The sequence below is a fragment of the Papaver somniferum genome, chromosome 7 (assembly GCF_003573695.1).
Source record: "Papaver somniferum cultivar HN1 chromosome 7, ASM357369v1, whole genome shotgun sequence".
NCBI classification, from domain to species: domain Eukaryota; kingdom Viridiplantae; phylum Streptophyta; class Magnoliopsida; order Ranunculales; family Papaveraceae; genus Papaver; species Papaver somniferum.
The window spans coordinates 109,765,917-109,779,158 of record NC_039364.1 but is presented as its reverse complement, the minus strand read 5'-3'; positions in this window follow the sequence as shown (position 1 = coordinate 109,779,158).

Here is a 13,242-nt window from a genome sequence, read left to right as displayed (position 1 = left end):
ATTGAGCATTAGACTTCACAGCGTTCACCAATCGAAGAAGAAGATCTACTGAAGACTTTGGAGGAACTTCGTTGACAAAAGGTATGTGGAGACTAAAACTTATCTATCACTCAGAAGTCTATTCAATTTTATATACTAATGAGACTAAGTCGTATATCTATATATACTTTGTGTTATACACATTTAAAATTCCGAGTCGAGTTTATCTTGTTTATATAATTCTTAAAATACTAGTTTTAAGCTTAGAGTGCTTCATTTGTTGGAAACTAAATATTAAGTCAAGAAAATCATGAGAAAATTACCTTTAACATCTTACATGATCTGTGTGAGACAATCATTTGATGTTAACTCGAGATGTTTCATATTGATCGAATAATCATTTGAAAATTACTTGAAGCTAGTGGTGTGTGTAAGATTACCATTTTCATCTTCTAAGGATGTTTCAAATTGATTGAATGAGAGTTTTAGAACTACTACCAATGTCTGGATACAACACAATATGCTTACCCAGCATGCGAATTGTGAATTGCTAGTTAAGGTCTGGAACTCTTGTTTGCGAACTGTATCTGCAAACGAGTTTATCTGTGATAGTTATGGAACTGTGGTTTGCTAATAGTGTTTGTGAATGTCAAGATTAAGCAAGGTCCGTAACGGTAGTTCGCGAACTCGGTTTGCGAACTCAGTGGTTAGGTTCTAAAATTGGTAAGTATGACAACTCGTTCACATACTATGTATGTTACCTATTGTCTACACTCATGAACTCGGGTTTGTTTGCGAACTGAAGTCCCTGGATTTTTAATATACTAAGGTATGCAAACTTGGTTTACAAACCGTGGCATTATGTTCATGAATTAGTTCTTATATAAGTACTTTGTACACTTACAAACCAAGCTGAATATGTTTCAAATGCTTCATGGATATTTCTATGAGATAGTGAGCATTTGAACAACTCTCTTAAAACAAATTTAGATACATTTTATTATCTATTATGATTGATTCATTATAATATTTGGTCTAGAAGTGTTAGATGAATATAGCTAAGCTAAAAGTGTTCATATGGCTAACTTCGGTTAACTGTTATTGGGCCAACTTGTTATACACGTTTATGCACGGTTCATCCATATCTAAATATAAGTATATTTCATTTGTGTGTATCAAGCTAAACCATCTAACGGTGGATATTGATTGCTTATTTTCTAAGCAAACTTAGCTTGAATCTTAAATCAGGAGTTCATCTAATGGTGGATAGTAATTGATTTGCTACTGAGCTATCTTAGCTTTGATTGTAAGCAACCATGATTTGAAAGACTATATAAGGAGAATCTCTAGCATCTGGGAAACCTAGTCCCGACACTCTCGTGTGTCCTAGTTGCAAACTAGAGTCTATTCCCCATTAACCTAGGTTTTCAGTTCTTCTGAAAACCATTATTAGGTTTAACGACTTAAAGACTTCGCTTGGGATTCGTGAATCCAGGTCCAACTATTTTCTCTATAGTTGCATATCTCGATCTTACTTTTTATATCGTGTTGATTTTAATCTTCTCTAAGATTTTTTCAAGATTTATCTCCGATAGGTAAGATATAAAAAGTAATCACAACAGTTTCTTCGTCTCAGACTCTTGTGATTCCTCAATAACTTCTTCTGTTAATCAGTTAGGTTATTGTAAGGTGACTAATATTTCTAGGCTGCTCTTCGGGAGTATAAGACCGGATTATTAGTTGAGTTTCATGTTCACCTTGATCTTTATCTTAAGACGGATACAATAAATAGAATATACTTATCTGTGAGGGACGGATTTGTTTATATGTCTTCGACTTTGGGTCATAGTGAATTCTAGGTTGTGAAGGACGCCAGCTAGGGGAATAAAGTGCGCAGAGTCTTGCGAGATTCAAAAGGCGTAACGAACGCAATTGTACTTTAATCAGTGTGAAACTTGTTTAGGGATCAACTACATTCCAGTCTGAAGTTAACTTGTTGTAGATGAGAGTCTGTAGCGGTTTAATACAATGTGGTGTTCAAGTATGGACTAGGTCCCGGGGTTTTTCTGCGTTTGCGGTTTACTCGTTAACAAAATTTATGGTGTCTGTGTTATTTCTTTTCCACATTATATTTTCTTTATATAATTGACATATCACATGTTGGGATTTTTTCAATCACAGTTGATAAATCCAACCTTGTTTGTCAGATAGAACTTGATTGACACTCGGATAGCGATGAGGTTCACGGATTTCTATCTGTTTGTTTTATTGATTGTGTTGAGAAAGAGATAAAGCTCTTTGACATCTTTCTTGATTGAGTCTCATTAAGTTGGTGCTCTCCGAATTATATTGGAGTTTAGTCCATACAGATTTCCGAAAAAAATAGTTGGGCGTGGTTGTTGTCCACCCCACCCCACGTTTTCAGTCATTGTTTTTTTTAATGACTTGCATGTTTGCGGTTCTCTTTCTCTTCTTCTTACTCTAGATCGTATTAAGTTTCATGGAGTAATGAAAGAAATCTAGTATTTCTTGTTGGCTTGTTTGTTTCCGAAATGTTAGCATGTAGATAGCTATGAGCGTAGACAATTGTACTGGTACACTAATAGATATCATGGATAATTGCCCCAAAAATAAGTACCAAAGCTTTAGGATGGATGAAATATTTGAAGAGAGAATTTTCGGATTTCCTGGTTGGCAGAAAATTTTGAAGACGACGGATTTGGTTTCATCAAGTATGTGAGAATTTGATGTTGTAGATTTTGATGATGTAGTGTTTCATGTTATCGATTATGTGTAGGATTTCATTTCATCAGTTGCGTACAAAGCAAAGTAAAACATACTTTTAATTTCTAAGGGAATGGGAATAATTGCATCAGGTGATCTGCATTCGGTATGTTTAACATGTATGGTCTTGATATTTATATTGCTCTGCATTGGATATTTGGCATTGATATTTATTGGAGCATAAACCCTATTGTGGATGGCGAGTTTTTGACAAGGGAGTACATGGTAAAAATAGCCTTTCCCTAGTTGCATAAGTAAAGTATAAAAATCCTTGACTCATCAGGATTAAAAATTTACAATGATAATTTGTATTCCGCAAGAGAATCAATAATGCATATTCAATTAAGGGACTTGGTAGTCCTGTAGATATTATAAATGTGTATATGTGCGCCAAATTTCAGGGCTTTCCCCAGTGGAAACCTCGTTATTTCATGTGCGCCGGTATATGTACCTTTTATGCCACATAGAATGTATTATTAATATTAAGTTTATATTCAGAATGGGATTTGACGTTATTCTTGAATTAACATGCTAATGAAAGTATTGTATTTAATACATAGTCATATCGGGTATCGTCTCAAGTCGCAAACTCCCACGGACGAGTTCCTTGAACATACTATATTGGCGTTATCGTATTCATATTCATACTAGAATATCATTATATTCTAATTTTGGGTATATCACATTGCTATAAGACAAACCCTAAATTATGGCCACACAATAATTAGGTCATAATCAGTGGCACAAATGTTAGAGCATTGCTCGGTCGAACTCACAAGTGTTGCTATCTCAAGCTCGTTGTCAAATTTAGTTTTCAAAACTATATCTTGACTTCTAGTCTACAATTAGTTACGTCTCGTTCTAGGATAGAGGTAGTTGAGAAACGAACCAGTCATCATTTGCGTTCTACCGTTTGAAGGCGAAGATCAACCGAAGCTTCTGGAGAACTTTATCAACAAAAGGTAAGTGAAGACTGAACCACCTATTTCTCAAGTTCTATTCACTTTTCTATACTTGAGATGTTTGTCGCATAACTCATTAGACTAGCTTGCATACACAAGAATTTCGAGTCGAGAACTAATTATTTAATTTACGAATTTCTCGAAATATAATGACTAAGCTTAATGAACATTTGTTCATACTTGATGAATTTCGTGGAGAACAATTTATTGTTCGGAACCAAATCATGATTCAAGTCTATCATTCGAAAATATCCTGGAACAATGATATGTGTCTTTGATGTTATTCGGGAATGTTTCGAATTGATTTAGAGAAATATAGAACTACTATATTCGGGATACAAGACAGTGTTATCAGTCTTACAAACTAAGAAAACTGTTATATGTCTGAAGCCGTATTACATGTACTCGTACACGTAGCGGAGTAGCTATATATCGACTTACAGATTTCTGTGATACGCATATTCATATGCACATCATGGGAAAATCCGTTTGTTTCGTGATCCGGATAGGTATGTATATTTGTATACATTCCATTTTGGAACTGTGGTAAGGGAACCGGGTTTAAGTATTCAACCCTTATATGAACCAGTACATTTCTATATTAATTCCTGAACCAGTTTAGTACCGAAACCGGTACGGAAACTAAAAAGGTTCTGCGAACTCCGGAACCGGTAAAGTCTTAAGGTTTCCAAACCAGTTTGCAAACTGAAAAAGTGTTGTCAACTCCGGAACTCAGTTTTGCTCCTAAGTTTGCAAACCGATACCTGAACTGAAAAAGTTCTGTCAACTCTGGAGCTCGGCTTTACTCATAAATTTTCAAACCGGTCCGCGTACTATGACTCAGCCGATTCACGAATGACTCATGTATTTGTAGTTTGTGCATTTACCAACTATCTCGATTATGCGATTAAATTATTTTTATGAGATGATTTTCATTTGATAAATTCTCTATTAAAACAATAGACCCATTTGATCACATAATTGTGACTCAAGATGAATGTCTTTGTGTTCATGAAAATGAGTGTTAAGCTTTTAAGTTCAAACCGTCTAGTTTCGGATAACCATATCGGACATAGTCTTTGTACATGGTCTGGTTACGGTTTACCTAACCAGAGTGTATATCTTGTTTATGTGAATAAGATTCAAAGTCATCTAACGGTGAATATTGTTTGCTTGGTTTCAAAGCTATCTTAGCTTAAGCCTAAAGCAACATATGCTTTGAATGTCTATAAAAGGGAAAGTCTTGGCAATTGGGATCTTTGAATCCTAACACTACTTTTTGGTGTGTCCCAGTTGTATCTAGGGCTGTCAATGGATACCCGAATATCCGCTATCCGTTCGAGTTCGTTTGAATCGTTAGGATATTATCCGAAGTTTCGGATATCGGTATCGGTGTCGGATAATCATATCGGATAATCACCTATTAATGTAACGGATTCGGTTGTGTTAGTATCCGACGGATAATTATCTGTATCCGATAGTGAGGGTATATATGTAATATACATATACCCGTAACCCTATTGACTATCAGGGTAAACTATAAGAAATTATAGAAACTGAGAGTCTAAGACTGAGACTCTAACTCAGAGACAGAGAGTAAAGCGACTGGTTTCCATTCTGAGTCTCAAAGAAGATTTGATTTTTTCCCGATTCATTTCAACACTTTAACGAAATCAAAGAAGATTTGATTTTTTCCCGATTCATTTCAACACTTTAACTGTTTTTTAATTTATTATTGGAAACGGATAATTAAAGGATATTATCGAATATCCGTTACTCTTAACGAAACGGATAGCGAATACAAATTTTAATTCCGTCGGATTTTATCGGATAACGGATATCCGATAAAATTAACGGTAACGGATACGGTATAGCAATTATCCGTTTCGATAGCTACCGTTGACATCCCTAGTTGTATCTAGAGTCGTCATCTCCAGAAACCCTTTTAGGGTTTAGCGACTATCAAAGATTTCATTGGGATTCATGAATCCAGGTCCAGTTATCTTTGTTAGAGCATGGCTTGGTTGAACCCACCAAGCGTTGGTATGTCAAGTTTGGTTGTCATATTTTTGTGAATCAAAACTCATGTTAAGAGTCGCTTGATTATGTATTAGAGTTAAACTTTGTATAGGTTAGCTTGAAAGTATTAGGATATGAGACATTACAAGTATTGCGAAGACTTGAAGATGTGAATAAGCAAGGAGCTACAACGACAACAATCATCCTTCCACTTGAGGTTAGTGATATTTGACTTGAACTGCTTCATTCCCTAACGTATCTTTCAAGTCGTGCATATTGAAAACATAACTGCGAAGCATATTTGAACTCTATATAGACATAGTATTAAGGAATACAATACGAGGTTTATTGCTTAACAATTAAACTTTGTAGATAAGACATCGCCATAATCATTTGAATGCAATTGTGATTATGTATGAGTATGAGGTGAGGATTTCATCCTAGGAACAATGTTTACATGTGTTCTAAGGAAGTAGGTTCATAAACTTGTTTTGTGAACCGAAAAGGAAATTGTCAGGTGTTATTGGTTTTGTTATTCATTGCATATATTATGAACAACCAATATGTGTGATAAAGTAGAACCGCTCATAACTTGTTGTGTTTTTGGTAGAACTATTCACAAAGACCCAACTTTTGTATTGGTATAACTTTTATTAGTAAAACCAATCTTAAGTGATCACCTTGGTATGATCGGATTATGTCTGCCTTGGGGAAAGGGAACCGATCCTTGTAAGGGAAAGGGAACCTATCCTTGTAAGGGGTGCAGTACATCAAGGGGAACCAATCCTTGTATGGGGTGCAGCAAGGTTTATAGCAAAAAGCGGAACCGATCCTGTGGGGAACCGATCCTAGTACCTAGTCAACCGAATCTTTTGGGAAGCTAGTGTGACTATGCGTAGTACTCACATGGAGGTAGAACCGAAACTTGTTTTGGTAGAACCGTAAACCCATGATTGTGATTGAATGTTGGTTTGATCAATCAAATAGTTCTTGAAAGTCAGATGAACCAATTCTAAACTTGTTTGGAAGTGTGGAAAATCAGTTTCAAGGTTGTAAGTGTGAAAGAGAACTTACAAAGTTAAGATGTCAACAAACTTCCAACACGTGCTGAGAATGTTTATTTCTATAACTGTTCAAAGATATTCCTTAATGGCTAAGGGAAGAGAATCCCAGGATCGAAACACAAATAAGTTAAGAATATTTTAATTAAGGTTATTAATTTCATTTGTATGGAAATTACAGAATTAGTAATGTGCATTTACTAATTATATTTTCCAAGATATTTCGATTGTTATTTTTGGACAGAGCATTTCCAGGAATTATGAAAACCGAATCTGTGCATTTATGAATATCTTGAGAATATTTTCGGTTTTGGAAATTCCTTGGTGTCCAAACTTCCTTGTCTATAAATACACGAAGTTTGCCTTTCTAGCAAACTAATCCTTCGTAACAACAGACTTCCTCTTTTGTCTTTGTTACTGGTGTAGCCGCCTATCGGAGCGCGACTGTACTTGAAACAGTGTGAGATTGAGTTTGATCTCAACTACATTTCAGACGAAGTTAATTGGTCTTAGACTAGTGTCTGTAGCGGCTTAATACAGTTTGGTGTTCAATCTGTACTAGGTTACATGGTTTTCTGCATTTGTGGTTTCCTCGTTAACAAAATTTCCGGTGTCTTTTTTTTTCCCGCACTATATTGTTTATCTTTATAATTGAAATATCACAGGTTGTGCTTTGATCAATCAGAGTAGATACGTCTGACCTAGTTTTGTTGGATACGACTTAATTGATCCTTGGACATTGGTGTTTGGTACCGTCCAAGAACTCTCTTTATAATTAGGTTCATGAATTCATTATGTAAACGTTCTAACCACAAGAGAGATAGAGATATAACTCTAGAAACTTTCCTTGATTGAGTTATAACTCTCGGATTTATGTTGAGTTTGTCCATACAGATTGCCTACGAAAAAGTTGGTGGTGTATTTTGGTACCCCAGTGTTTTCAATAAAGATCATGGCTCATTGGCCAGTTATGACCAAGTCCATGGCACATATACCACGACCCTTTGGGACCTTGGCCAGCTATGACCAAGTCCATGTCATAGTCAATATTACTCCCATGTCACAAACGAGTGGTGTCCAAGTTTATGAAACCCTAATATATTATTAAAGGGTCACGACCAATCAACGGCTTAAAAGACTTGATCTCAGCTTAGCTCCAGCTGATCTCGACTCCGCTCCAGATAAGCTAATCTCATCTTATCTCTAGCTACTCAAGTTGGAATAAAGGCATGGTCAATATCCTTTGACCTGATAACTGGCTATAGCCGGCCAAGTCTATCCTTTGACCTGATAATTGGCTATAATGGTTATGTAAATTTAATCATTAGCGAAACTCTCAACTCTCGTATATAAGTTAAAATAAATACTCCACGGTTATTCCAAAGTCCATGATAGAACTATGGCCAAACCCTAATTCCGTATAATTGGCGATGGCCAAGTTGCACCCTAACCGGTCAATATCAAGCCCCCACCAAATATATGTTTGCCTAACCTCCATGGTTGACCACAAACATGTTACAGCGATGTACATGTGCCTTATACATCCATGGCTAAGATGAGATCCACTTATTTTGGTCTCAATCACCGTGGGTGTCTCTGAGCATGTTACGCCACTTATAAGGCCACATCTTGCTAGGCCGATACTAATGCCATTTTAGGCCATGGCGTGCCAAATCTCAGCGCCAAAATAGGCCACGCCATGCCAAATCTCAGCGCTAGAATAGGCCACGCCATGCCATGATATGCCAATGGTTACATTAAGACCTAGTCTTACCTACTACAACTAAGACCAAATATTAGGTAGTATTCTAGATTTCAGCATAATAGGTGAATCTTAATACCACAATAGGTTAGTACCAAATCCTTGCGTTATTCCTGGTCCACAACGCCACTTGATTTTTAACGCCTGTTAATGGTGAGTTTTTGACAATGACATAAATGATAAAATTGCAATGCCCTGGTTGCATAAGTGTGATGTATCCCTGACCCAGCAACAGGATTAAGGATTTGTATCTACAACTTATATTCCGCAAGAGAATCAGTAATGCATATCCAACCTTCGGTTTGGTCGTCGCATAACGTACATATATGAGAGGAGTATTTCATTACTAGTACTCTATTATATTGATTGGACATCTCTTAGATGAATTGACTGCTAGTATAGAGCAATATTATCCTCAGGTTGCCACTGATGCAGGTGACGACTACCCTTAAGATGGTCTCTGCCTGTACAAAATCCTATTGAAAGTATTATATTAATACATAGACATATCGAGTATCGTGTCAAGTTGCAAACTCCCACTGACGAGTTCCTTGAACATGCCATATTGGCGCTATCGTATTCAATATATACTGGAATGACATTGTACTCTAAATTTGGGTATAGCATATTGCCACAGATCAAACCCTAAATTATGGCCACCCGATGATTAAGTCAAAATCAGTGGCATAAATATCATGGAACATTTTCTATGCATAGGCAAGCCCATAGCATATACTGCATATCCCATAATACCGTATCTAGCTATGGCTAAGGCCATAATACAGTTGTTGCATCTCAAAGCGCCTCAGCTAAGATAAGAATGGAATAATGGCTTAGTTACAATCATCCCAGATCAATCGTCTAAGTCCATGGCACTGCCAAACTCAACTTGGCAAGCTATGGCCAGAATTGTGGCATATCCATTACCGCGCCATAAGTCATCGCCAGAAAAGTGGACATTTCAACTCGGGTTATAGGATATGCCTACATAAATCTTTTTCTTTCTCAATTAATAATTCTCATTAATCACCAAAGAAAATTCAGAAGTACAAAAAGAATACTACCGGAAAGGTTGACAAAAAAAAAAAACAGAAGGGACCCAAAAGAGAATTTCTAGAGCAAAAATGAAGCACAACTAACTAAATCTATAGTAGACCTGATGAGGTGACTCCAGATTGTTCAGAATGACAGGTTTTTCCTTATATTCTATGACTTCACCTGTAACCTAAGCTGTTCTCCTTTTGGCGTCGTTGCAGTTGAATATACGCCTGCTTCTGCAACACACCTCTTCCGTCTTATGTTCTTCAGCTTGCCTTCTTCACAGCAGTAGAGGATAATCTCTGCAACTTTTTCTTCTCGGATCTGCAGCCTCAACTACTGCCCCTAAACTCCCGATAACCCTTCTGTGAGACTCGTACAAGACTTTTATAAACTCCAAGATAAATTCTATCCCAAGTTATCTCTTATTATTCTTTTCTTCTCTTCACGGGAAATAATCCTTCGGGGTTGATTTTTTTCCTTATTTTTCTCTCCTTTCCGCGTCCAGGATTTTTTAAACTAGATAGATAAAGTCATGTGAGATTTATGTTCCCCTACTCACGTTCTTAAAACTAAATCTAGAAAGGTTTGAAGTCTCACAATTGTACAGAATTTGATTTCATTGATTACTTATTTATATGAGTACATACAGAGAAGAATTCAATCTAAGTTAACAACAATGACGAGATTACAAGGTAGATTTCTTCTAGTTACATCTTTGTTACAGCAAATATGAATACATAAGACTCGGACTCAGCTGAAGACTTGCATCTGGTGGAAGTTGTTGACTGTGTATTGCGGAAAGACTTGGTTCTGTTGGTGGAAGTGGACTGCGCAACTGTGGCATGACATTTACACGTCCAATACCCCCTCAAGTTGGAGCGGGAGGAGCATGAGACCGAACGCCCAACTTGCTGACAAGGCGTTTAAAATGATCCACTCCCTGTGGCTTGGTAAAGAGATCAGCTAATTGAGCTGCAGATGAAAGATGAGTTGGTTTAATAAGACCAGATAAGAGTTTTTCGCGAACAAAGTAACAATCAATTTCGATATGTTTAGTTCGTTCATGAAAAACTGGATTTTCAGAGATATGAAAAGCAGTCTGATTATCACAATAGACCGGAATAGGCTTTGGTATATTAATATGAAGATCAGTGAACAAATAGTGCAACCATTGAAGTTCAGAAGTTAATCTTGCTAGAGCACGATATTCTGCCTCAGCAGAAGATAAAGAGATTTTTGGTTGTTTCTTGGATTTCCAAGAAATTGGACTATTTCTTAACATGGTGAAATATTTTGTGGTTGATCGTCTAGTAATTGGGAATCCTGCCCAATCAGAATCTGTATAACCATCAAGAGATAAGGAGCTAGTTGCAGAAAGAAAAATACCATGACTAACAGTTCCCTTGAGATAGAGAACTACACGATGTGCAACATCTAAGTGACCAGAACATGGTTGTTGCATAAACTGACTTAGATAATTGACTGAGTAGGTGATATCAGGACGTGTGACCTGAAGATAAAGAAGTTGACCAATCAATCGACGATAAATACTAGGATCAGGAAGAGGATCACCTGAACCTGGTAAAAGCTTAAGATGTTGTTCCATAGGTGAAGGAGCAACTTTAGCACCCAAAAGACCAGAATCATGAACAATGTCAAGAATATATTTACATTGACAAAGAAAAATACCTTTGGGAGAGCGAGAAACTTCAATGCCCAAGAAATATTGTAAACTCCCAAGGTTTTTAAGAGAAAAATTTGATTCAAGTTTTTGTTTTAGGTCTTGAATTGCTGAGTCACTATTACCTGTAATAACAATGTCATCAACATAAACCAGAACAAAAATGGAAACATTATCGTAATGTTTAATGAAGAGGGAATAATCAGCTCGAGACTGAGTGAATCCTTCATCAAGTAAGGCTGCATAAAATTTAGCAAACCATTGACGAGAAGCCTATTTTAGGCCATATAAGGATTTGTTAAGCTTATAAACACGAGTATCTCCCTTTTTCTGAAATCATGGTGGGAGTTTCATGTAGATTTCTTCGTTAAGAGCGCCTTGCAAAAAGCCATTATTAACATCCAATTGATGGAGAGGCCAATTGTTAATGGCGGCAATAGATAATAAGACACGAACAGATACTAACTTTGCAACTGGAGCAAAGATGTCGTGATAATCAATTCCTTCTTTTTGTGTATATCCTTTAGCAACAAGGCGTGATTTACGAAGTTCTATTGTGCCATCCGGCTGGTATTTGATTTTCAATACCCATTTACATCCAATGGCTGTTTTGCCAGGAGGAAGAGGGTAGTAGTGAAAGTATTATTATCTTTTAGAGCAGTATGTTCGTTTATAACGGCATCACCCCAATCCGGTATTTTTATAACTTCCGTAAAATTTCTAGGTACATTGTTAGTGATTACGGAGGAAAGAAACGCATGATGTTGCGGAGTAAACTTATCAAAAGATATGTAATTTGTAATAGGATAAAGTGAAGTTGACTTACAATTTTGAACCGAACAAATGTAGTCATTGAGATGAGATGGTCGATGGCTTTGTCGAGAAGAACGCCGGAGAGGTTGACTGTCAGCATTTGCAGTGTCAACTGTAGCAGTTGCATATGGTGTTGTTGAGCTAACATCAGGAGAGGGTGATATTGAAGTCGATGGAACAGAACTGACGTCTGCCAGAACTGTGGTTGTAATATCAGGAGAAGATGAGACTGTTGACGGAATTGTTGTTGTTGAAGTATCAGCTAGAGACGCATGTTGTGCAGGTGAGGAAGGATTAGCTGTAAGCGGAAGATGAATCTGTAGTGAATCTGCAGGGTCATCGTAGTACACAGTTTATGGTGGAGAAGTAGCCAGAAAATCATTAGTAGGGAGTTTAGCGTCTTTAAAAGGAAAACAATGCTCATGAAAAATGACATCCCTTGATACAAAGGTAATTTTGGTTTCAATATTCAAGATAATATATCCTTTGTGATTATTAGGATAACCAAGAAAAACGCCAGGAATTGCCCCGGGATCAAATTTAGAGGAAATCTTTGTGTTTCGAGCATAACACAAGCAACCAAAAACTCGCAAGTTTCGATAATTTGGTGACTGCCCCAATAGAATTTCATGGGGAGTTTTGTGTGAAATAATTGGAGTAGGCATCTTATCAATTAAATAAGTTGTTGTTAAGATGCATTCACCCCAGTAAGTGATAGGCAAATTTGCCTGAAATCGTAACGCTCTAGCTACATTAAGTAAGTGACGATGCTTACGCTCTACCACTCCATTCTGCTGAGGAGTGGATATACAACTGCATTGATGATGAATTCCTTTTTCAGCAAACCAAGTTTGTATTTCACGAGATAAAAACTCAGTCTCATTATCAGATTGTACTCGTTTTAATATACATAAATAGGGTATAGAGTTATCTGTGGAAATACAAGTAATATGCCGTGAGTATTGGGTGGCAACGAAAACAGTGAAATATTTGATGAACTTAAATGTTTCACTCTTTGTTGTCATAAGGTAAACCCATGTGCAACGGGAAAAATCGTCCACAATGGTTAAGAAATAACGTGCACCAGTAAGAGAAGGGGTTGAGAATGGTCCCCAAATATCACAATGGATTAATTCAAAA